Below are 24434 nucleotides of genomic sequence, written 5' to 3' on the forward strand. Positions count from 1 at the left end.
TCTTATATGTGATTGGCCTGCAGATGACACTTAAGCATTGAGGTATGTATCAACTAATGTCATGTTTTATTTTTGTTTTGGCCGCAAAAGTTTACAATTTGCCATTGTGCCATCTGTATTTTGCACCGACAAAACATCATCTAAACACTTGCCTTGGATTTATACACATCAGAATCCAGTCTCACATACTTAAATTTTATAATTCGTACCAATTTTTTTTTTACCAGCATTCAAAGGGACATAACCCTTTTTAAAACCATTTTGATGTATTTTTTATTACTCTTTCTCCTCATTTTTTAATGTAAAATACAAGAAAGTGGACTTTTCAGGTGTAAATCTATTAGAAATATACTGCAATAAATAAATGAAATGATTTTGATATCAGTAACAATTATGATTGACTGAAAGGGAACCGTTATTTGTCATACTCGGGGAACAGACCAAAAACTCAAGTTACACATAAGGGCTTATAGAAACTTCGGTGGAGACTGTTAACATTTATAGAAACAGTTCTTTCAGCTAAAACACTTTAATTGTTGATTTGACATTACATTTCTTTCATTTTTTCTGGGAAAATAATTACATTTGCTTTATTTTTTAGGCAAAAGATATCAAGTTTTGATGAAAAAAGAAGGAAGAAGGAAAATGGACCAAAACAGACCAAAACAGACCTTCAAATGAACTCTAAAAGGTGCAATAAAATTGTATATCATCTTAAAGTTGTCTTTTGTATCCTATTTAATTGTTTGAATGCTTAGATCATGAGTATATGATCAGATATTAGTCAACACTGCATTTTATAATGATACACTGAAAAAAGGATTTTTCGAAGAAATAAGACTGAAATCGCCGTAGGATATGACCTTACATTATAGTGATTTTCTCTGAAACTATAGATCTGACTGAAACAAAACTTGGCAGTTATGCTTGAAATAACTTGCAATTGGAGGGAAAAAAATTACATTAAGTTTATTTGACATTTAGGTGTTCTTTAGGTGTAATACCACCAAATCATGATACGGCACATCCGGTTGCATACGAAAGTAGGTCTAAAAAAATATTCCCTTGAATTTGACAGTTGTAGAAAATGAACCCTGCATTTCAATGCACTTAATTTTTTCTGAGTCATAAACATGTATGTTGGGTGTCTGAAAGCATCATTCTTTGTTTATTTGATGGTCTTATAAAATATTTTGGAAAGTTAAGGTTACCTAGTTACCAAAGCAGGTAACCAGTAAATAATAGTGTAAAAATTGGGTTGTTTACTTCCGGTGCTGGTTACTTTCTTATATGCAATGAAATGTAGTGTGAAATTTTCACTGTAGCACTGGACAGGATTAAACTTTATTCATGCAAAGTATTTCTTTGGTTGAAATAAAGGTAAATACTGTACATTTTTTTTAAAAGTGCCAATTTAACAAAGACTAATAGGGGAAAATCAATGGTGGTATTACACCTATTTAGGGAAACTACACGTGCACTGGTGACCTTATTGTACTTTCATTTTTAAAAATTATTACTAAACTAGTTCATACGTTGTAAAAATGGACTATTCGGAATGGATTGAGACACAGAAAGCACGTTTGAGGGAAAATTGCCTTGAAATGGGGGTTTACGGGTGTTTGCTAAGTCAAATGGGTGGACAGACAAGGCTGTATTCAGTGTATAGTGTTAGGTTTCCTTGGGACAGAAAAAAAGAACCTTGTATGGTCACAGATTTGCATACATGTTGCACACTGAGAAATTTGACCTATCAGAGGAATTTGATGTGTCTCATCTGTGTCATCAGAAGAGATGCATTAACCCTGAGCACTTGTCTTTCGAGCCGCCTCATATTAACCAAGACCGCCAAGTTTGTCGTGGTACACACCCAACAAGGTGTCGAAAACACAAACCCTACCAAGACTGTTTGATTTAAAATGGTAAAACAATAATGGTTTTAGAGAGAAGTCTTATTTTTCTTCATATGATATAATTTAATTTATGAAATACACTTTTGAATCAACATACATATATTACATTGAGACCTTTCTTTTAGCTTGCCATGCTAATCCCCATTTTACGTGAGCCTCTGTGTCAAATTTTAAATCACCTTTACAGTTTTGTTTATACAACATGTGATTTTTCATTTCAGTGTTAACCATGAATCTGACAAGCATTCTGTTGAAAAATCTTATATGTGATTGGCCTGCAGATGACACTTAAGCATTGAGGTATGTATCAACTAATGTCATGTTTTATTTTTGTTTTGGCCGCAAAAGTTTACAATTTGCCATTGTGCCATCTGTATTTTGCACCGACAAAACATCATCTAAACACTTGCCTTGGATTTATACACATCAGAATCCAGTCTCACATACTTAAATTTTATAATTCGTACCAATTTTTTTTTTACCAGCATTCAAAGGGACATAACCCTTTTTAAAACCATTTTGATGTATTTTTTATTACTCTTTCTCCTCATTTTTTAATGTAAAATACAAGAAAGTGGACTTTTCAGGTGTAAATCTATTAGAAATATACTGCAATAAATAAATGAAATGATTTTGATATCAGTAACAATTATGATTGACTGAAAGGGAACCGTTATTTGTCATACTCGGGGAACAGACCAAAAACTCAAGTTACACATAAGGGCTTATAGAAACTTCGGTGGAGACTGTTAACATTTATAGAAACAGTTCTTTCAGCTAAAACACTTTAATTGTTGATTTGACATTACATTTCTTTCATTTTTTCTGGGAAAATAATTACATTTGCTTTATTTTTTAGGCAAAAGATATCAAGTTTTGATGAAAAAAGAAGGAAGAAGGAAAATGGACCAAAACAGACCAAAACAGACCTTCAAATGAACTCTAAAAGGTGCAATAAAATTGTATATCATCTTAAAGTTGTCTTTTGTATCCTATTTAATTGTTTGAATGCTTAGATCATGAGTATATGATCAGATATTAGTCAACACTGCATTTTATAATGATACACTGAAAAAAGGATTTTTCGAAGAAATAAGACTGAAATCGCCGTAGGATATGACCTTACATTATAGTGATTTTCTCTGAAACTATAGATCTGACTGAAACAAAACTTGGCAGTTATGCTTGAAATAACTTGCAATTGGAGGGAAAAAAATTACATTAAGTTTATTTGACATTTAGGTGTTCTTTAGGTGTAATACCACCAAATCATGATACGGCACATCCGGTTGCATACGAAAGTAGGTCTAAAAAAATATTCCCTTGAATTTGACAGTTGTAGAAAATGAACCCTGCATTTCAATGCACTTAATTTTTTCTGAGTCATAAACATGTATGTTGGGTGTCTGAAAGCATCATTCTTTGTTTATTTGATGGTCTTATAAAATATTTTGGAAAGTTAAGGTTACCTAGTTACCAAAGCAGGTAACCAGTAAATAATAGTGTAAAAATTGGGTTGTTTACTTCCGGTGCTGGTTACTTTCTTATATGCAATGAAATGTAGTGTGAAATTTTCACTGTAGCACTGGACAGGATTAAACTTTATTCATGCAAAGTATTTCTTTGGTTGAAATAAAGGTAAATACTGTACATTTTTTTTAAAAGTGCCAATTTAACAAAGACTAATAGGGGAAAATCAATGGTGGTATTACACCTATTTAGGGAAACTACACGTGCACTGGTGACCTTATTGTACTTTCATTTTTAAAAATTATTACTAAACTAGTTCATACGTTGTAAAAATGGACTATTCGGAATGGATTGAGACACAGAAAGCACGTTTGAGGGAAAATTGCCTTGAAATGGGGGTTTACGGGTGTTTGCTAAGTCAAATGGGTGGACAGACAAGGCTGTATTCAGTGTATAGTGTTAGGTTTCCTTGGGACAGAAAAAAAGAACCTTGTATGGTCACAGATTTGCATACATGTTGCACACTGAGAAATTTGACCTATCAGAGGAATTTGATGTGTCTCATCTGTGTCATCAGAAGAGATGCATTAACCCTGAGCACTTGTCTTTCGAGCCGCCTCATATTAACCAAGACCGCCAAGTTTGTCGTGGTACACACCCAACAAGGTGTCGAAAACACAAACCCTACCAAGACTGTTTGATTTAAAATGGTAAAACAATAATGGTTTTAGAGAGAAGTCTTATTTTTCTTCATATGATATAATTTAATTTATGAAATACACTTTTGAATCAACATACATATATTACATTGAGACCTTTCTTTTAGCTTGCCATGCTAATCCCCATTTTACGTGAGCCTCTGTGTCAAATTTTAAATCACCTTTACAGTTTTGTTTATACAACATGTGATTTTTCATTTCAGTGTTAACCATGAATCTGACAAGCATTCTGTTGAAAAATCTTATATGTGATTGGCCTGCAGATGACACTTAAGCATTGAGGTATGTATCAACTAATGTCATGTTTTATTTTTGTTTTGGCCGCAAAAGTTTACAATTTGCCATTGTGCCATCTGTATTTTGCACCGACAAAACATCATCTAAACACTTGCCTTGGATTTATACACATCAGAATCCAGTCTCACATACTTAAATTTTATAATTCGTACCAATTTTTTTTTTACCAGCATTCAAAGGGACATAACCCTTTTTAAAACCATTTTGATGTATTTTTTATTACTCTTTCTCCTCATTTTTTAATGTAAAATACAAGAAAGTGGACTTTTCAGGTGTAAATCTATTAGAAATATACTGCAATAAATAAATGAAATGATTTTGATATCAGTAACAATTATGATTGACTGAAAGGGAACCGTTATTTGTCATACTCGGGGAACAGACCAAAAACTCAAGTTACACATAAGGGCTTATAGAAACTTCGGTGGAGACTGTTAACATTTATAGAAACAGTTCTTTCAGCTAAAACACTTTAATTGTTGATTTGACATTACATTTCTTTCATTTTTTCTGGGAAAATAATTACATTTGCTTTATTTTTTAGGCAAAAGATATCAAGTTTTGATGAAAAAAGAAGGAAGAAGGAAAATGGACCAAAACAGACCAAAACAGACCTTCAAATGAACTCTAAAAGGTGCAATAAAATTGTATATCATCTTAAAGTTGTCTTTTGTATCCTATTTAATTGTTTGAATGCTTAGATCATGAGTATATGATCAGATATTAGTCAACACTGCATTTTATAATGATACACTGAAAAAAGGATTTTTCGAAGAAATAAGACTGAAATCGCCGTAGGATATGACCTTACATTATAGTGATTTTCTCTGAAACTATAGATCTGACTGAAACAAAACTTGGCAGTTATGCTTGAAATAACTTGCAATTGGAGGGAAAAAAATTACATTAAGTTTATTTGACATTTAGGTGTTCTTTAGGTGTAATACCACCAAATCATGATACGGCACATCCGGTTGCATACGAAAGTAGGTCTAAAAAAATATTCCCTTGAATTTGACAGTTGTAGAAAATGAACCCTGCATTTCAATGCACTTAATTTTTTCTGAGTCATAAACATGTATGTTGGGTGTCTGAAAGCATCATTCTTTGTTTATTTGATGGTCTTATAAAATATTTTGGAAAGTTAAGGTTACCTAGTTACCAAAGCAGGTAACCAGTAAATAATAGTGTAAAAATTGGGTTGTTTACTTCCGGTGCTGGTTACTTTCTTATATGCAATGAAATGTAGTGTGAAATTTTCACTGTAGCACTGGACAGGATTAAACTTTATTCATGCAAAGTATTTCTTTGGTTGAAATAAAGGTAAATACTGTACATTTTTTTTAAAAGTGCCAATTTAACAAAGACTAATAGGGGAAAATCAATGGTGGTATTACACCTATAGTAAAAGCTATTACGAAAGAGAAAAACCCTCATATGCGACATTCATGTTATACTTTCTTGTCCAAATCAGAGTGTCATAATTTAGTAAGGTTATCAATTGCTGAACCATCAGTGGATTGAAAATAGCTCATGTAAACTCAGTTTGAGCAAAGAGCCAAATGAAATTCATCCTCAATTATCAAAAATAGATTTCACATAGTGGGTAGGACGTTAAAACGGAGGAGTGAGTTTTTAGGGCGGAAGAAGAAATTGTTCACTCTTGAATGTTATTGTTTCCCAAAGAACACTGAATTAACTTCATGTTTGTTTTAAAGTTTGTGATTGGATTTTCCCAACCACCGTTCAATACGCATGAAGTCCGTGCAAATGTGTAGCCGACTGGTGTGTCCAAAATGCAAACGGAAAAAAATGTAGGTACTGACTGAAAGCATCAAGTGCATGAAAGTAGATAATTCGCAATTCGTAGTCAGTTGGAAACAGGTAATATTCATTATCGTTCATTTGTAGGAATTCTTTAAAAAAAAAAAACCTCGTCCGTGTTCTTAGCTCTTTCTCTCTCTCTCTCTCTCTCTCTCTCTCTCTCTCTCTCTCTCTCTCTCTCTGTAAAAAATCGACAGGGTTGGAAAGAGTCTTTTGGATAGAAAAATTGAATTGTTCAGTAAAAAATTCTTGGCAGCGGTGGGATTCGAACCCACGCCTCAATGAGACTGGTGCCTAAAACCAGCGCCTTAGACCGCTCGGCCACGCTACCTTACGACTTTTCTGCTGATATTTTATGTATTTGTCAACTGGCTTTGTGAAAAAAAATGTTGGTTTGTTTAGTTTGCCCTATATGGTTCTAGTGGGAAGTGTTCAAGTGAGAATTGGGGGCTTAGGGAATAAAAGAAAGTGAGACGAAATGATTTGCCCATGTTCAATTTCATGTGGAACAATTTTGAGTAATCATATAAAACGTTCATTTGACAGATGAAAAAAAGGTTAGAGATGTTGAAAAAATTCCTCAAATCCTAAAATGCGCCAATTACGAATTTAATAAAAATCCAAAAGTACAAGTTATTCAGTTATAATGTTTTCCGTACCTTAGACGATGGTTAACTATTAAAATTAGCCAAATTGTTGTCATGTCAGGTTGGCCGAGTGGTCTAAGGCGCCAGACTCAAGGTTAATACCTTCCCATTCGTGGGAATGAGTGTTCTGGTCCACGAATGTGGGCGTGGGTTCGAATCCCACATCTGACACCATATATTTTTGATCACTTTCTACACTTCATTTGTAACATGGTTTCATGAAATGGTCTTTTGCGAATTTGTTAACGGTTAAACATTTAGTATATAGGTGTAATACCACCAAATCATGATACGGCACATCCGGTTGCATACGAAAGTAGGTCTAAAAAAATATTCCCTTGAATTTGACAGTTGTAGAAAATGAACCCTGCATTTCAATGCACTTAATTTTTTCTGAGTCATAAACATGTATGTTGGGTGTCTGAAAGCATCATTCTTTGTTTATTTGATGGTCTTATAAAATATTTTGGAAAGTTAAGGTTACCTAGTTACCAAAGCAGGTAACCAGTAAATAATAGTGTAAAAATTGGGTTGTTTACTTCCGGTGCTGGTTACTTTCTTATATGCAATGAAATGTAGTGTGAAATTTTCACTGTAGCACTGGACAGGATTAAACTTTATTCATGCAAAGTATTTCTTTGGTTGAAATAAAGGTAAATACTGTACATTTTTTTTAAAAGTGCCAATTTAACAAAGACTAATAGGGGAAAATCAATGGTGGTATTACACCTATTTAGGGAAACTACACGTGCACTGGTGACCTTATTGTACTTTCATTTTTAAAAATTATTACTAAACTAGTTCATACGTTGTAAAAATGGACTATTCGGAATGGATTGAGACACAGAAAGCACGTTTGAGGGAAAATTGCCTTGAAATGGGGGTTTACGGGTGTTTGCTAAGTCAAATGGGTGGACAGACAAGGCTGTATTCAGTGTATAGTGTTAGGTTTCCTTGGGACAGAAAAAAAGAACCTTGTATGGTCACAGATTTGCATACATGTTGCACACTGAGAAATTTGACCTATCAGAGGAATTTGATGTGTCTCATCTGTGTCATCAGAAGAGATGCATTAACCCTGAGCACTTGTCTTTCGAGCCGCCTCATATTAACCAAGACCGCCAAGTTTGTCGTGGTACACACCCAACAAGGTGTCGAAAACACAAACCCTACCAAGACTGTTTGATTTAAAATGGTAAAACAATAATGGTTTTAGAGAGAAGTCTTATTTTTCTTCATATGATATAATTTAATTTATGAAATACACTTTTGAATCAACATACATATATTACATTGAGACCTTTCTTTTAGCTTGCCATGCTAATCCCCATTTTACGTGAGCCTCTGTGTCAAATTTTAAATCACCTTTACAGTTTTGTTTATACAACATGTGATTTTTCATTTCAGTGTTAACCATGAATCTGACAAGCATTCTGTTGAAAAATCTTATATGTGATTGGCCTGCAGATGACACTTAAGCATTGAGGTATGTATCAACTAATGTCATGTTTTATTTTTGTTTTGGCCGCAAAAGTTTACAATTTGCCATTGTGCCATCTGTATTTTGCACCGACAAAACATCATCTAAACACTTGCCTTGGATTTATACACATCAGAATCCAGTCTCACATACTTAAATTTTATAATTCGTACCAATTTTTTTTTTACCAGCATTCAAAGGGACATAACCCTTTTTAAAACCATTTTGATGTATTTTTTATTACTCTTTCTCCTCATTTTTTAATGTAAAATACAAGAAAGTGGACTTTTCAGGTGTAAATCTATTAGAAATATACTGCAATAAATAAATGAAATGATTTTGATATCAGTAACAATTATGATTGACTGAAAGGGAACCGTTATTTGTCATACTCGGGGAACAGACCAAAAACTCAAGTTACACATAAGGGCTTATAGAAACTTCGGTGGAGACTGTTAACATTTATAGAAACAGTTCTTTCAGCTAAAACACTTTAATTGTTGATTTGACATTACATTTCTTTCATTTTTTCTGGGAAAATAATTACATTTGCTTTATTTTTTAGGCAAAAGATATCAAGTTTTGATGAAAAAAGAAGGAAGAAGGAAAATGGACCAAAACAGACCAAAACAGACCTTCAAATGAACTCTAAAAGGTGCAATAAAATTGTATATCATCTTAAAGTTGTCTTTTGTATCCTATTTAATTGTTTGAATGCTTAGATCATGAGTATATGATCAGATATTAGTCAACACTGCATTTTATAATGATACACTGAAAAAAGGATTTTTCGAAGAAATAAGACTGAAATCGCCGTAGGATATGACCTTACATTATAGTGATTTTCTCTGAAACTATAGATCTGACTGAAACAAAACTTGGCAGTTATGCTTGAAATAACTTGCAATTGGAGGGAAAAAAATTACATTAAGTTTATTTGACATTTAGGTGTTCTTTAGGTGTAATACCACCAAATCATGATACGGCACATCCGGTTGCATACGAAAGTAGGTCTAAAAAAATATTCCCTTGAATTTGACAGTTGTAGAAAATGAACCCTGCATTTCAATGCACTTAATTTTTTCTGAGTCATAAACATGTATGTTGGGTGTCTGAAAGCATCATTCTTTGTTTATTTGATGGTCTTATAAAATATTTTGGAAAGTTAAGGTTACCTAGTTACCAAAGCAGGTAACCAGTAAATAATAGTGTAAAAATTGGGTTGTTTACTTCCGGTGCTGGTTACTTTCTTATATGCAATGAAATGTAGTGTGAAATTTTCACTGTAGCACTGGACAGGATTAAACTTTATTCATGCAAAGTATTTCTTTGGTTGAAATAAAGGTAAATACTGTACATTTTTTTTAAAAGTGCCAATTTAACAAAGACTAATAGGGGAAAATCAATGGTGGTATTACACCTATAGTAAAAGCTATTACGAAAGAGAAAAACCCTCATATGCGACATTCATGTTATACTTTCTTGTCCAAATCAGAGTGTCATAATTTAGTAAGGTTATCAATTGCTGAACCATCAGTGGATTGAAAATAGCTCATGTAAACTCAGTTTGAGCAAAGAGCCAAATGAAATTCATCCTCAATTATCAAAAATAGATTTCACATAGTGGGTAGGACGTTAAAACGGAGGAGTGAGTTTTTAGGGCGGAAGAAGAAATTGTTCACTCTTGAATGTTATTGTTTCCCAAAGAACACTGAATTAACTTCATGTTTGTTTTAAAGTTTGTGATTGGATTTTCCCAACCACCGTTCAATACGCATGAAGTCCGTGCAAATGTGTAGCCGACTGGTGTGTCCAAAATGCAAACGGAAAAAAATGTAGGTACTGACTGAAAGCATCAAGTGCATGAAAGTAGATAATTCGCAATTCGTAGTCAGTTGGAAACAGGTAATATTCATTATCGTTCATTTGTAGGAATTCTTTAAAAAAAAAAAACCTCGTCCGTGTTCTTAGCTCTTTCTCTCTCTCTCTCTCTCTCTCTCTCTCTCTCTCTCTCTCTCTCTGTAAAAAATCGACAGGGTTGGAAAGAGTCTTTTGGATAGAAAAATTGAATTGTTCAGTAAAAAATTCTTGGCAGCGGTGGGATTCGAACCCACGCCTCAATGAGACTGGTGCCTAAAACCAGCGCCTTAGACCGCTCGGCCACGCTACCTTACGACTTTTCTGCTGATATTTTATGTATTTGTCAACTGGCTTTGTGAAAAAAAATGTTGGTTTGTTTAGTTTGCCCTATATGGTTCTAGTGGGAAGTGTTCAAGTGAGAATTGGGGGCTTAGGGAATAAAAGAAAGTGAGACGAAATGATTTGCCCATGTTCAATTTCATGTGGAACAATTTTGAGTAATCATATAAAACGTTCATTTGACAGATGAAAAAAAGGTTAGAGATGTTGAAAAAATTCCTCAAATCCTAAAATGCGCCAATTACGAATTTAATAAAAATCCAAAAGTACAAGTTATTCAGTTATAATGTTTTCCGTACCTTAGACGATGGTTAACTATTAAAATTAGCCAAATTGTTGTCATGTCAGGTTGGCCGAGTGGTCTAAGGCGCCAGACTCAAGGTTAATACCTTCCCATTCGTGGGAATGAGTGTTCTGGTCCACGAATGTGGGCGTGGGTTCGAATCCCACATCTGACACCATATATTTTTGATCACTTTCTACACTTCATTTGTAACATGGTTTCATGAAATGGTCTTTTGCGAATTTGTTAACGGTTAAACATTTAGTATATAGGTGTAATACCACCAAATCATGATACGGCACATCCGGTTGCATACGAAAGTAGGTCTAAAAAAATATTCCCTTGAATTTGACAGTTGTAGAAAATGAACCCTGCATTTCAATGCACTTAATTTTTTCTGAGTCATAAACATGTATGTTGGGTGTCTGAAAGCATCATTCTTTGTTTATTTGATGGTCTTATAAAATATTTTGGAAAGTTAAGGTTACCTAGTTACCAAAGCAGGTAACCAGTAAATAATAGTGTAAAAATTGGGTTGTTTACTTCCGGTGCTGGTTACTTTCTTATATGCAATGAAATGTAGTGTGAAATTTTCACTGTAGCACTGGACAGGATTAAACTTTATTCATGCAAAGTATTTCTTTGGTTGAAATAAAGGTAAATACTGTACATTTTTTTTAAAAGTGCCAATTTAACAAAGACTAATAGGGGAAAATCAATGGTGGTATTACACCTATTTAGGGAAACTACACGTGCACTGGTGACCTTATTGTACTTTCATTTTTAAAAATTATTACTAAACTAGTTCATACGTTGTAAAAATGGACTATTCGGAATGGATTGAGACACAGAAAGCACGTTTGAGGGAAAATTGCCTTGAAATGGGGGTTTACGGGTGTTTGCTAAGTCAAATGGGTGGACAGACAAGGCTGTATTCAGTGTATAGTGTTAGGTTTCCTTGGGACAGAAAAAAAGAACCTTGTATGGTCACAGATTTGCATACATGTTGCACACTGAGAAATTTGACCTATCAGAGGAATTTGATGTGTCTCATCTGTGTCATCAGAAGAGATGCATTAACCCTGAGCACTTGTCTTTCGAGCCGCCTCATATTAACCAAGACCGCCAAGTTTGTCGTGGTACACACCCAACAAGGTGTCGAAAACACAAACCCTACCAAGACTGTTTGATTTAAAATGGTAAAACAATAATGGTTTTAGAGAGAAGTCTTATTTTTCTTCATATGATATAATTTAATTTATGAAATACACTTTTGAATCAACATACATATATTACATTGAGACCTTTCTTTTAGCTTGCCATGCTAATCCCCATTTTACGTGAGCCTCTGTGTCAAATTTTAAATCACCTTTACAGTTTTGTTTATACAACATGTGATTTTTCATTTCAGTGTTAACCATGAATCTGACAAGCATTCTGTTGAAAAATCTTATATGTGATTGGCCTGCAGATGACACTTAAGCATTGAGGTATGTATCAACTAATGTCATGTTTTATTTTTGTTTTGGCCGCAAAAGTTTACAATTTGCCATTGTGCCATCTGTATTTTGCACCGACAAAACATCATCTAAACACTTGCCTTGGATTTATACACATCAGAATCCAGTCTCACATACTTAAATTTTATAATTCGTACCAATTTTTTTTTTACCAGCATTCAAAGGGACATAACCCTTTTTAAAACCATTTTGATGTATTTTTTATTACTCTTTCTCCTCATTTTTTAATGTAAAATACAAGAAAGTGGACTTTTCAGGTGTAAATCTATTAGAAATATACTGCAATAAATAAATGAAATGATTTTGATATCAGTAACAATTATGATTGACTGAAAGGGAACCGTTATTTGTCATACTCGGGGAACAGACCAAAAACTCAAGTTACACATAAGGGCTTATAGAAACTTCGGTGGAGACTGTTAACATTTATAGAAACAGTTCTTTCAGCTAAAACACTTTAATTGTTGATTTGACATTACATTTCTTTCATTTTTTCTGGGAAAATAATTACATTTGCTTTATTTTTTAGGCAAAAGATATCAAGTTTTGATGAAAAAAGAAGGAAGAAGGAAAATGGACCAAAACAGACCAAAACAGACCTTCAAATGAACTCTAAAAGGTGCAATAAAATTGTATATCATCTTAAAGTTGTCTTTTGTATCCTATTTAATTGTTTGAATGCTTAGATCATGAGTATATGATCAGATATTAGTCAACACTGCATTTTATAATGATACACTGAAAAAAGGATTTTTCGAAGAAATAAGACTGAAATCGCCGTAGGATATGACCTTACATTATAGTGATTTTCTCTGAAACTATAGATCTGACTGAAACAAAACTTGGCAGTTATGCTTGAAATAACTTGCAATTGGAGGGAAAAAAATTACATTAAGTTTATTTGACATTTAGGTGTTCTTTAGGTGTAATACCACCAAATCATGATACGGCACATCCGGTTGCATACGAAAGTAGGTCTAAAAAAATATTCCCTTGAATTTGACAGTTGTAGAAAATGAACCCTGCATTTCAATGCACTTAATTTTTTCTGAGTCATAAACATGTATGTTGGGTGTCTGAAAGCATCATTCTTTGTTTATTTGATGGTCTTATAAAATATTTTGGAAAGTTAAGGTTACCTAGTTACCAAAGCAGGTAACCAGTAAATAATAGTGTAAAAATTGGGTTGTTTACTTCCGGTGCTGGTTACTTTCTTATATGCAATGAAATGTAGTGTGAAATTTTCACTGTAGCACTGGACAGGATTAAACTTTATTCATGCAAAGTATTTCTTTGGTTGAAATAAAGGTAAATACTGTACATTTTTTTTAAAAGTGCCAATTTAACAAAGACTAATAGGGGAAAATCAATGGTGGTATTACACCTATAGTAAAAGCTATTACGAAAGAGAAAAACCCTCATATGCGACATTCATGTTATACTTTCTTGTCCAAATCAGAGTGTCATAATTTAGTAAGGTTATCAATTGCTGAACCATCAGTGGATTGAAAATAGCTCATGTAAACTCAGTTTGAGCAAAGAGCCAAATGAAATTCATCCTCAATTATCAAAAATAGATTTCACATAGTGGGTAGGACGTTAAAACGGAGGAGTGAGTTTTTAGGGCGGAAGAAGAAATTGTTCACTCTTGAATGTTATTGTTTCCCAAAGAACACTGAATTAACTTCATGTTTGTTTTAAAGTTTGTGATTGGATTTTCCCAACCACCGTTCAATACGCATGAAGTCCGTGCAAATGTGTAGCCGACTGGTGTGTCCAAAATGCAAACGGAAAAAAATGTAGGTACTGACTGAAAGCATCAAGTGCATGAAAGTAGATAATTCGCAATTCGTAGTCAGTTGGAAACAGGTAATATTCATTATCGTTCATTTGTAGGAATTCTTTAAAAAAAAAAAACCTCGTCCGTGTTCTTAGCTCTTTCTCTCTCTCTCTCTCTCTCTCTCTCTCTCTCTCTCTCTCTCTCTGTAAAAAATCGACAGGGTTGGAAAGAGTCTTTTGGATAGAAAAATTGAATTGTTCAGTAAAAAATTCTTGGCAGCGGTGGGATTCGAACCCACGCCTCAATGAGACTGGTGCCTAAAACCAGCGCCTTAGACCGCTCGGCCACGCTACCTTACGACTTTTCTGCTGATATTTTATGTATTTGTCAACTGGCTTTGTGAAAAAAAATGTTGGTTTGTTTAGTTTGCCCTATATGGTTCTAGTGGGAAGTGTTCAAGTGAGAATTGGGGGCTTAGGGAATAAAAGAAAGTGAGACGAAATGATTTGCCCATGTTCAATTTCATGTGGAACAATTTTGAGTAATCATATAAAACGTTCATTTGACAGATGAAAAAAAGGTTAGAGATGTTGAAAAAATTCCTCAAATCCTAAAATGCGCCAATTACGAATTTAATAAAAATCCAAAAGTACAAGTTATTCAGTTATAATGTTTTCCGTACCTTAGACGATGGTTAACTATTAAAATTAGCCAAATTGTTGTCATGTCAGGTTGGCCGAGTGGTCTAAGGCGCCAGACTCAAGGTTAATACCTTCCCATTCGTGGGAATGAGTGTTCTGGTCCACGAATGTGGGCGTGGGTTCGAATCCCACATCTGACACCATATATTTTTGATCACTTTCTACACTTCATTTGTAACATGGTTTCATGAAATGGTCTTTTGCGAATTTGTTAACGGTTAAACATTTAGTATATAGTAAAAGCTATTACGAAAGAGAAAAACCCTCATATGCGACATTCATGTTATACTTTCTTGTCCAAATCAGAGTGTCATAATTTAGTAAGGTTATCAATTGCTGAACCATCAGTGGATTGAAAATAGCTCATGTAAACTCAGTTTGAGCAAAGAGCCAAATGAAATTCATCCTCAATTATCAAAAATAGATTTCACATAGTGGGTAGGACGTTAAAACGGAGGAGTGAGTTTTTAGGGCGGAAGAAGAAATTGTTCACTCTTGAATGTTATTGTTTCCCAAAGAACACTGAATTAACTTCATGTTTGTTTTAAAGTTTGTGATTGGATTTTCCCAACCACCGTTCAATACGCATGAAGTCCGTGCAAATGTGTAGCCGACTGGTGTGTCCAAAATGCAAACGGAAAAAAATGTAGGTACTGACTGAAAGCATCAAGTGCATGAAAGTAGATAATTCGCAATTCGTAGTCAGTTGGAAACAGGTAATATTCATTATCGTTCATTTGTAGGAATTCTTTAAAAAAAAAAAACCTCGTCCGTGTTCTTAGCTCTTTCTCTCTCTCTCTCTCTCTCTCTCTCTCTCTCTCTCTCTCTCTCTCTGTAAAAAATCGACAGGGTTGGAAAGAGTCTTTTGGATAGAAAAATTGAATTGTTCAGTAAAAAATTCTTGGCAGCGGTGGGATTCGAACCCACGCCTCAATGAGACTGGTGCCTAAAACCAGCGCCTTAGACCGCTCGGCCACGCTACCTTACGACTTTTCTGCTGATATTTTATGTATTTGTCAACTGGCTTTGTGAAAAAAAATGTTGGTTTGTTTAGTTTGCCCTATATGGTTCTAGTGGGAAGTGTTCAAGTGAGAATTGGGGGCTTAGGGAATAAAAGAAAGTGAGACGAAATGATTTGCCCATGTTCAATTTCATGTGGAACAATTTTGAGTAATCATATAAAACGTTCATTTGACAGATGAAAAAAAGGTTAGAGATGTTGAAAAAATTCCTCAAATCCTAAAATGCGCCAATTACGAATTTAATAAAAATCCAAAAGTACAAGTTATTCAGTTATAATGTTTTCCGTACCTTAGACGATGGTTAACTATTAAAATTAGCCAAATTGTTGTCATGTCAGGTTGGCCGAGTGGTCTAAGGCGCCAGACTCAAGGTTAATACCTTCCCATTCGTGGGAATGAGTGTTCTGGTCCACGAATGTGGGCGTGGGTTCGAATCCCACATCTGACACCATATATTTTTGATCACTTTCTACACTTCATTTGTAACATGGTTTCATGAAATGGTCTTTTGCGAATTTGTTAACGGTTAAACATTTAGTATATAGTAAAAGCTATTACGAAAGAGAAAAACCCTCATATGCGACATTCATGTTATACTTTCTTGTCCAAATCAGAGTGTCATAATTTAGTAAGGTTATCAATTGCTGAACCATCAGTGGATTGAAAATAGCTCATGTAAACTCAGTTTGAGCAAAGAGCCAAATGAAATTCATCCTCAATTATCAAAAATAGATTTCACATAGTGGGTAGGACGTTAAAACGGAGGAGTGAGTTTTTAGGGCGGAAGAAGAAATTGTTCACTCTTGAATGTTATTGTTTCCCAAAGAACACTGAATTAACTTCATGTTTGTTTTAAAGTTTGTGATTGGATTTTCCCAACCACCGTTCAATACGCATGAAGTCCGTGCAAATGTGTAGCCGACTGGTGTGTCCAAAATGCAAACGGAAAAAAATGTAGGTACTGACTGAAAGCATCAAGTGCATGAAAGTAGATAATTCGCAATTCGTAGTCAGTTGGAAACAGGTAATATTCATTATCGTTCATTTGTAGGAATTCTTTAAAAAAAAAAAACCTCGTCCGTGTTCTTAGCTCTTTCTCTCTCTCTCTCTCTCTCTCTCTCTCTCTCTCTCTCTCTGTAAAAAATCGACAGGGTTGGAAAGAGTCTTTTGGATAGAAAAATTGAATTGTTCAGTAAAAAATTCTTGGCAGCGGTGGGATTCGAACCCACGCCTCAATGAGACTGGTGCCTAAAACCAGCGCCTTAGACCGCTCGGCCACGCTACCTTACGACTTTTCTGCTGATATTTTATGTATTTGTCAACTGGCTTTGTGAAAAAAAATGTTGGTTTGTTTAGTTTGCCCTATATGGTTCTAGTGGGAAGTGTTCAAGTGAGAATTGGGGGCTTAGGGAATAAAAGAAAGTGAGACGAAATGATTTGCCCATGTTCAATTTCATGTGGAACAATTTTGAGTAATCATATAAAACGTTCATTTGACAGATGAAAAAAAGGTTAGAGATGTTGAAAAAATTCCTCAAATCCTAAAATGCGCCAATTACGAATTTAATAAAAATCCAAAAGTACAAGTTATTCAGTTATAATGTTTTCCGTACCTTAGACGATGGTTAACTATTAAAATTAGCCAAATTGTTGTCATGTCAGGTTGGCCGAGTGGTCTAAGGCGCCAGACTCAAGGTTAATACCTTCCCATTCGTGGGAATGAGTGTTCTGGTCCACGAATGTGGGCGTGGGTTCGAATCCCACATCTGACACCATATATTTTTGATCACTTTCTACACTTCATTTGTAACATGGTTTCATGAAATGGTCTTTTGCGAATTTGTTAACGGTTAAACATTTAGTATATAGTAAAAGCTATTACGAAAGAGAAAAACCCTCATATGCGACATTCATGTTATACTTTCTTGTCCAAATCAGAGTGTCATAATTTAGTAAGGTTATCAATTGCTGAACCATCAGTGGATTGAAAATAGCTCATGTAAACTCAGTTTGAGCAAAGAGCCAAATGAAATTCATCCTCAATTATCAAAAATAGATTTCACATAGTGGGTAGGACGTTAAAACGGAGGAGTGAGTTTTTAGGGCGGAAGAAGAAATTGTTCACTCTTGAATGTTATTGTTTCCCAAAGAACACTGAATTAACTTCATGTTTGTTTTAAAGTTTGTGATTGGATTTTCCCAACCACCGTTCAATACGCATGAAGTCCGTGCAAATGTGTAGCCGACTGGTGTGTCCAAAATGCAAACGGAAAAAAATGTAGGTACTGACTGAAAGCATCAAGTGCATGAAAGTAGATAATTCGCAATTCGTAGTCAGTTGGAAACAGGTAATATTCATTATCGTTCATTTGTAGGAATTCTTTAAAAAAAAAAAACCTCGTCCGTGTTCTTAGCTCTTTCTCTCTCTCTCTCTCTCTCTCTCTCTCTCTCTCTCTCTCTCTCTCTCTCTCTCTCTCTCTCTGTAAAAAATCGACAGGGTTGGAAAGAGTCTTTTGGATAGAAAAATTGAATTGTTCAGTAAAAAATTCTTGGCAGCGGTGGGATTCGAACCCACGCCTCAATGAGACTGGTGCCTAAAACCAGCGCCTTAGACCGCTCGGCCACGCTACCTTACGACTTTTCTGCTGATATTTTATGTATTTGTCAACTGGCTTTGTGAAAAAAAATGTTGGTTTGTTTAGTTTGCCCTATATGGTTCTAGTGGGAAGTGTTCAAGTGAGAATTGGGGGCTTAGGGAATAAAAGAAAGTGAGACGAAATGATTTGCCCATGTTCAATTTCATGTGGAACAATTTTGAGTAATCATATAAAACGTTCATTTGACAGATGAAAAAAAGGTTAGAGATGTTGAAAAAATTCCTCAAATCCTAAAATGCGCCAATTACGAATTTAATAAAAATCCAAAAGTACAAGTTATTCAGTTATAATGTTTTCCGTACCTTAGACGATGGTTAACTATTAAAATTAGCCAAATTGTTGTCATGTCAGGTTGGCCGAGTGGTCTAAGGCGCCAGACTCAAGGTTAATACCTTCCCATTCGTGGGAATGAGTGTTCTGGTCCACGAATGTGGGCGTGGGTTCGAATCCCACATCTGACACCATATATTTTTGATCACTTTCTACACTTCATTTGTAACATGGTTTCATGAAATGGTCTTTTGCGAATTTGTTAACGGTTAAACATTTAGTATATAGTAAAAGCTATTACGAAAGAGAAAAACCCTCATATGCGACATTCATGTTATACTTTCTTGTCCAAATCAGAGTGTCATAATTTAGTAAGGTTATCAATTGCTGAACCATCAGTGGATTGAAAATAGCTCATGTAAACTCAGTTTGAGCAAAGAGCCAAATGAAATTCATCCTCAATTATCAAAAATAGATTTCACATAGTGGGTAGGACGTTAAAACGGAGGAGTGAGTTTTTAGGGCGGAAGAAGAAATTGTTCACTCTTGAATGTTATTGTTTCCCAAAGAACACTGAATTAACTTCATGTTTGTTTTAAAGTTTGTGATTGGATTTTCCCAACCACCGTTCAATACGCATGAAGTCCGTGCAAATGTGTAGCCGACTGGTGTGTCCAAAATGCAAACGGAAAAAAATGTAGGTACTGACTGAAAGCATCAAGTGCATGAAAGTAGATAATTCGCAATTCGTAGTCAGTTGGAAACAGGTAATATTCATTATCGTTCATTTGTAGGAATTCTTTAAAAAAAAAAAACCTCGTCCGTGTTCTTAGCTCTTCTCTCTCTCTCTCTCTCTCTCTCTCTCTCTCTCTCTCTCTCTCTCTCTCTCTCTCTCTCTGTAAAAAATCGACAGGGTTGGAAAGAGTCTTTTGGATAGAAAAATTGAATTGTTCAGTAAAAAATTCTTGGCAGCGGTGGGATTCGAACCCACGCCTCAATGAGACTGGTGCCTAAAACCAGCGCCTTAGACCGCTCGGCCACGCTACCTTACGACTTTTCTGCTGATATTTTATGTATTTGTCAACTGGCTTTGTGAAAAAAAATGTTGGTTTGTTTAGTTTGCCCTATATGGTTCTAGTGGGAAGTGTTCAAGTGAGAATTGGGGGCTTAGGGAATAAAAGAAAGTGAGACGAAATGATTTGCCCATGTTCAATTTCATGTGGAACAATTTTGAGTAATCATATAAAACGTTCATTTGACAGATGAAAAAAAGGTTAGAGATGTTGAAAAAATTCCTCAAATCCTAAAATGCGCCAATTACGAATTTAATAAAAATCCAAAAGTACAAGTTATTCAGTTATAATGTTTTCCGTACCTTAGACGATGGTTAACTATTAAAATTAGCCAAATTGTTGTCATGTCAGGTTGGCCGAGTGGTCTAAGGCGCCAGACTCAAGGTTAATACCTTCCCATTCGTGGGAATGAGTGTTCTGGTCCACGAATGTGGGCGTGGGTTCGAATCCCACATCTGACACCATATATTTTTGATCACTTTCTACACTTCATTTGTAACATGGTTTCATGAAATGGTCTTTTGCGAATTTGTTAACGGTTAAACATTTAGTATATAGTAAAAGCTATTACGAAAGAGAAAAACCCTCATATGCGACATTCATGTTATACTTTCTTGTCCAAATCAGAGTGTCATAATTTAGTAAGGTTATCAATTGCTGAACCATCAGTGGATTGAAAATAGCTCATGTAAACTCAGTTTGAGCAAAGAGCCAAATGAAATTCATCCTCAATTATCAAAAATAGATTTCACATAGTGGGTAGGACGTTAAAACGGAGGAGTGAGTTTTTAGGGCGGAAGAAGAAATTGTTCACTCTTGAATGTTATTGTTTCCCAAAGAACACTGAATTAACTTCATGTTTGTTTTAAAGTTTGTGATTGGATTTTCCCAACCACCGTTCAATACGCATGAAGTCCGTGCAAATGTGTAGCCGACTGGTGTGTCCAAAATGCAAACGGAAAAAAATGTAGGTACTGACTGAAAGCATCAAGTGCATGAAAGTAGATAATTCGCAATTCGTAGTCAGTTGGAAACAGGTAATATTCATTATCGTTCATTTGTAGGAATTCTTTAAAAAAAAAAAACCTCGTCCGTGTTCTTAGCTCTCTTCTCTCTCTCTCTCTCTCTCTCTCTCTCTCTCTCTCTCTCTCTGTAAAAAATCGACAGGGTTGGAAAGAGTCTTTTGGATAGAAAAATTGAATTGTTCAGTAAAAAATTCTTGGCAGCGGTGGGATTCGAACCCACGCCTCAATGAGACTGGTGCCTAAAACCAGCGCCTTAGACCGCTCGGCCACGCTACCTTACGACTTTTCTGCTGATATTTTATGTATTTGTCAACTGGCTTTGTGAAAAAAAATGTTGGTTTGTTTAGTTTGCCCTATATGGTTCTAGTGGGAAGTGTTCAAGTGAGAATTGGGGGCTTAGGGAATAAAAGAAAGTGAGACGAAATGATTTGCCCATGTTCAATTTCATGTGGAACAATTTTGAGTAATCATATAAAACGTTCATTTGACAGATGAAAAAAAGGTTAGAGATGTTGAAAAAATTCCTCAAATCCTAAAATGCGCCAATTACGAATTTAATAAAAATCCAAAAGTACAAGTTATTCAGTTATAATGTTTTCCGTACCTTAGACGATGGTTAACTATTAAAATTAGCCAAATTGTTGTCATGTCAGGTTGGCCGAGTGGTCTAAGGCGCCAGACTCAAGGTTAATACCTTCCCATTCGTGGGAATGAGTGTTCTGGTCCACGAATGTGGGCGTGGGTTCGAATCCCACATCTGACACCATATATTTTTGATCACTTTCTACACTTCATTTGTAACATGGTTTCATGAAATGGTCTTTTGCGAATTTGTTAACGGTTAAACATTTAGTATATAGTAAAAGCTATTACGAAAGAGAAAAACCCTCATATGCGACATTCATGTTATACTTTCTTGTCCAAATCAGAGTGTCATAATTTAGTAAGGTTATCAATTGCTGAACCATCAGTGGATTGAAAATAGCTCATGTAAACTCAGTTTGAGCAAAGAGCCAAATGAAATTCATCCTCAATTATCAAAAATAGATTTCACATAGTGGGTAGGACGTTAAAACGGAGGAGTGAGTTTTTAGGGCGGAAGAAGAAATTGTTCACTCTTGAATGTTATTGTTTCCCAAAGAACACTGAATTAACTTCATGTTTGTTTTAAAGTTTGTGATTGGATTTTCCCAACCACCGTTCAATACGCATGAAGTCCGTGCAAATGTGTAGCCGACTGGTGTGTCCAAAATGCAAACGGAAAAAAATGTAGGTACTGACTGAAAGCATCAAGTGCATGAAAGTAGATAATTCGCAATTCGTAGTCAGTTGGAAACAGGTAATATTCATTATCGTTCATTTGTAGGAATTCTTTAAAAAAAAAAAAACCTCGTCCGTGTTCTTAGCTCTCTCTCTCTCTCTCTCTCTCTCTCTCTCTCTCTCTCTCTCTGTAAAAAATCGACAGGGTTGGAAAGAGTCTTTTGGATAGAAAAATTGAATTGTTCAGTAAAAAATTCTTGGCAGCGGTGGGATTCGAACCCACGCCTCAATGAGACTGGTGCCTAAAACCAGCGCCTTAGACCGCTCGGCCACGCTACCTTACGACTTTTCTGCTGATATTTTATGTATTTGTCAACTGGCTTTGTGAAAAAAAATGTTGGTTTGTTTAGTTTGCCCTATATGGTTCTAGTGGGAAGTGTTCAAGTGAGAATTGGGGGCTTAGGGAATAAAAGAAAGTGAGACGAAATGATTTGCCCATGTTCAATTTCATGTGGAACAATTTTGAGTAATCATATAAAACGTTCATTTGACAGATGAAAAAAAGGTTAGAGATGTTGAAAAAATTCCTCAAATCCTAAAATGCGCCAATTACGAATTTAATAAAAATCCAAAAGTACAAGTTATTCAGTTATAATGTTTTCCGTACCTTAGACGATGGTTAACTATTAAAATTAGCCAAATTGTTGTCATGTCAGGTTGGCCGAGTGGTCTAAGGCGCCAGACTCAAGGTTAATACCTTCCCATTCGTGGGAATGAGTGTTCTGGTCCACGAATGTGGGCGTGGGTTCGAATCCCACATCTGACACCATATATTTTTGATCACTTTCTACACTTCATTTGTAACATGGTTTCATGAAATGGTCTTTTGCGAATTTGTTAACGGTTAAACATTTAGTATATAGTAAAAGCTATTACGAAAGAGAAAAACCCTCATATGCGACATTCATGTTATACTTTCTTGTCCAAATCAGAGTGTCATAATTTAGTAAGGTTATCAATTGCTGAACCATCAGTGGATTGAAAATAGCTCATGTAAACTCAGTTTGAGCAAAGAGCCAAATGAAATTCATCCTCAATTATCAAAAATAGATTTCACATAGTGGGTAGGACGTTAAAACGGAGGAGTGAGTTTTTAGGGCGGAAGAAGAAATTGTTCACTCTTGAATGTTATTGTTTCCCAAAGAACACTGAATTAACTTCATGTTTGTTTTAAAGTTTGTGATTGGATTTTCCCAACCACCGTTCAATACGCATGAAGTCCGTGCAAATGTGTAGCCGACTGGTGTGTCCAAAATGCAAACGGAAAAAAATGTAGGTACTGACTGAAAGCATCAAGTGCATGAAAGTAGATAATTCGCAATTCGTAGTCAGTTGGAAACAGGTAATATTCATTATCGTTCATTTGTAGGAATTCTTTAAAAAAAAAAAAACCTCGTCCGTGTTCTTAGCTCTCTCTCTCTCTCTCTCTCTCTCTCTCTCTCTCTCTCTCTCTCTCTCTCTCTCTGTAAAAAATCGACAGGGTTGGAAAGAGTCTTTTGGATAGAAAAATTGAATTGTTCAGTAAAAAATTCTTGGCAGCGGTGGGATTCGAACCCACGCCTCAATGAGACTGGTGCCTAAAACCAGCGCCTTAGACCGCTCGGCCACGCTACCTTACGACTTTTCTGCTGATATTTTATGTATTTGTCAACTGGCTTTGTGAAAAAAAATGTTGGTTTGTTTAGTTTGCCCTATATGGTTCTAGTGGGAAGTGTTCAAGTGAGAATTGGGGGCTTAGGGAATAAAAGAAAGTGAGACGAAATGATTTGCCCATGTTCAATTTCATGTGGAACAATTTTGAGTAATCATATAAAACGTTCATTTGACAGATGAAAAAAAGGTTAGAGATGTTGAAAAAATTCCTCAAATCCTAAAATGCGCCAATTACGAATTTAATAAAAATCCAAAAGTACAAGTTATTCAGTTATAATGTTTTCCGTACCTTAGACGATGGTTAACTATTAAAATTAGCCAAATTGTTGTCATGTCAGGTTGGCCGAGTGGTCTAAGGCGCCAGACTCAAGGTTAATACCTTCCCATTCGTGGGAATGAGTGTTCTGGTCCACGAATGTGGGCGTGGGTTCGAATCCCACATCTGACACCATATATTTTTGATCACTTTCTACACTTCATTTGTAACATGGTTTCATGAAATGGTCTTTTGCGAATTTGTTAACGGTTAAACATTTAGTATATAGTAAAAGCTATTACGAAAGAGAAAAACCCTCATATGC

The 24434-nt window shown here is 35.2% G+C and overlaps 1 long non-coding RNA gene and 20 other non-coding genes across 21 annotated transcripts; 11 read left to right on the forward strand and 10 right to left on the reverse strand.

The window, feature by feature from the left end:
* Positions 1-316: 316 nt before the first annotated feature.
* Positions 317-12292, forward strand: LOC139508205 (uncharacterized). The gene is made up of 8 exons (XR_011661129.1): positions 317-691; positions 2135-2213; positions 2773-2862; positions 4306-4384; positions 4944-5033; positions 8278-8356; positions 8916-9005; positions 12244-12292. It is a non-coding gene; the product is annotated as an uncharacterized lncRNA (long non-coding RNA).
* Trnal-uag (transfer RNA leucine (anticodon UAG)) lies at positions 6474-6554 on the reverse strand. The gene has a single exon. It is a non-coding gene; the product is annotated as a tRNA-Leu (tRNA).
* Trnal-caa (transfer RNA leucine (anticodon CAA)) lies at positions 6927-7041 on the forward strand. The gene is made up of 2 exons: positions 6927-6964; positions 6996-7041. It is a non-coding gene; the product is annotated as a tRNA-Leu (tRNA).
* Positions 10440-10520, reverse strand: Trnal-uag (transfer RNA leucine (anticodon UAG)). The gene has a single exon. It is a non-coding gene; the product is annotated as a tRNA-Leu (tRNA).
* Positions 10893-11007, forward strand: Trnal-caa (transfer RNA leucine (anticodon CAA)). The gene is made up of 2 exons: positions 10893-10930; positions 10962-11007. It is a non-coding gene; the product is annotated as a tRNA-Leu (tRNA).
* Positions 12293-14405: 2113 nt separating the features above from the next.
* Trnal-uag (transfer RNA leucine (anticodon UAG)) lies at positions 14406-14486 on the reverse strand. Its single transcript has one exon. It is a non-coding gene; the product is annotated as a tRNA-Leu (tRNA).
* Positions 14487-14858: 372 nt separating this feature from the next.
* Positions 14859-14973, forward strand: Trnal-caa (transfer RNA leucine (anticodon CAA)). Its single transcript has 2 exons — positions 14859-14896; positions 14928-14973. It is a non-coding gene; the product is annotated as a tRNA-Leu (tRNA).
* A 762-nt stretch (positions 14974-15735) lies between these two features.
* On the reverse strand, positions 15736-15816 carry Trnal-uag (transfer RNA leucine (anticodon UAG)). The gene has a single exon. It is a non-coding gene; the product is annotated as a tRNA-Leu (tRNA).
* A 372-nt stretch (positions 15817-16188) lies between these two features.
* Positions 16189-16303, forward strand: Trnal-caa (transfer RNA leucine (anticodon CAA)). The gene is made up of 2 exons: positions 16189-16226; positions 16258-16303. It is a non-coding gene; the product is annotated as a tRNA-Leu (tRNA).
* A 756-nt stretch (positions 16304-17059) lies between these two features.
* Trnal-uag (transfer RNA leucine (anticodon UAG)) lies at positions 17060-17140 on the reverse strand. Its single transcript has one exon. It is a non-coding gene; the product is annotated as a tRNA-Leu (tRNA).
* Positions 17141-17512: 372 nt separating this feature from the next.
* Positions 17513-17627, forward strand: Trnal-caa (transfer RNA leucine (anticodon CAA)). The gene is made up of 2 exons: positions 17513-17550; positions 17582-17627. It is a non-coding gene; the product is annotated as a tRNA-Leu (tRNA).
* Positions 17628-18405: 778 nt separating this feature from the next.
* Positions 18406-18486, reverse strand: Trnal-uag (transfer RNA leucine (anticodon UAG)). The gene has a single exon. It is a non-coding gene; the product is annotated as a tRNA-Leu (tRNA).
* A 372-nt stretch (positions 18487-18858) lies between these two features.
* Trnal-caa (transfer RNA leucine (anticodon CAA)) lies at positions 18859-18973 on the forward strand. Its single transcript has 2 exons — positions 18859-18896; positions 18928-18973. It is a non-coding gene; the product is annotated as a tRNA-Leu (tRNA).
* Positions 18974-19748: 775 nt separating this feature from the next.
* Positions 19749-19829, reverse strand: Trnal-uag (transfer RNA leucine (anticodon UAG)). Its single transcript has one exon. It is a non-coding gene; the product is annotated as a tRNA-Leu (tRNA).
* A 372-nt stretch (positions 19830-20201) lies between these two features.
* Trnal-caa (transfer RNA leucine (anticodon CAA)) lies at positions 20202-20316 on the forward strand. Its single transcript has 2 exons — positions 20202-20239; positions 20271-20316. It is a non-coding gene; the product is annotated as a tRNA-Leu (tRNA).
* A 759-nt stretch (positions 20317-21075) lies between these two features.
* On the reverse strand, positions 21076-21156 carry Trnal-uag (transfer RNA leucine (anticodon UAG)). Its single transcript has one exon. It is a non-coding gene; the product is annotated as a tRNA-Leu (tRNA).
* A 372-nt stretch (positions 21157-21528) lies between these two features.
* Trnal-caa (transfer RNA leucine (anticodon CAA)) lies at positions 21529-21643 on the forward strand. Its single transcript has 2 exons — positions 21529-21566; positions 21598-21643. It is a non-coding gene; the product is annotated as a tRNA-Leu (tRNA).
* A 755-nt stretch (positions 21644-22398) lies between these two features.
* On the reverse strand, positions 22399-22479 carry Trnal-uag (transfer RNA leucine (anticodon UAG)). The gene has a single exon. It is a non-coding gene; the product is annotated as a tRNA-Leu (tRNA).
* A 372-nt stretch (positions 22480-22851) lies between these two features.
* Positions 22852-22966, forward strand: Trnal-caa (transfer RNA leucine (anticodon CAA)). Its single transcript has 2 exons — positions 22852-22889; positions 22921-22966. It is a non-coding gene; the product is annotated as a tRNA-Leu (tRNA).
* Positions 22967-23733: 767 nt separating this feature from the next.
* Positions 23734-23814, reverse strand: Trnal-uag (transfer RNA leucine (anticodon UAG)). The gene has a single exon. It is a non-coding gene; the product is annotated as a tRNA-Leu (tRNA).
* A 372-nt stretch (positions 23815-24186) lies between these two features.
* Trnal-caa (transfer RNA leucine (anticodon CAA)) lies at positions 24187-24301 on the forward strand. Its single transcript has 2 exons — positions 24187-24224; positions 24256-24301. It is a non-coding gene; the product is annotated as a tRNA-Leu (tRNA).
* The last annotated feature ends 133 nt before the right edge of the window (positions 24302-24434 follow it).

This window comes from Mytilus edulis, unplaced genomic scaffold (genome assembly GCF_963676685.1).
Source record: "Mytilus edulis unplaced genomic scaffold, xbMytEdul2.2 SCAFFOLD_1350, whole genome shotgun sequence".
Classification (NCBI taxonomy): Eukaryota; Metazoa; Mollusca; class Bivalvia; order Mytilida; family Mytilidae; genus Mytilus; species Mytilus edulis.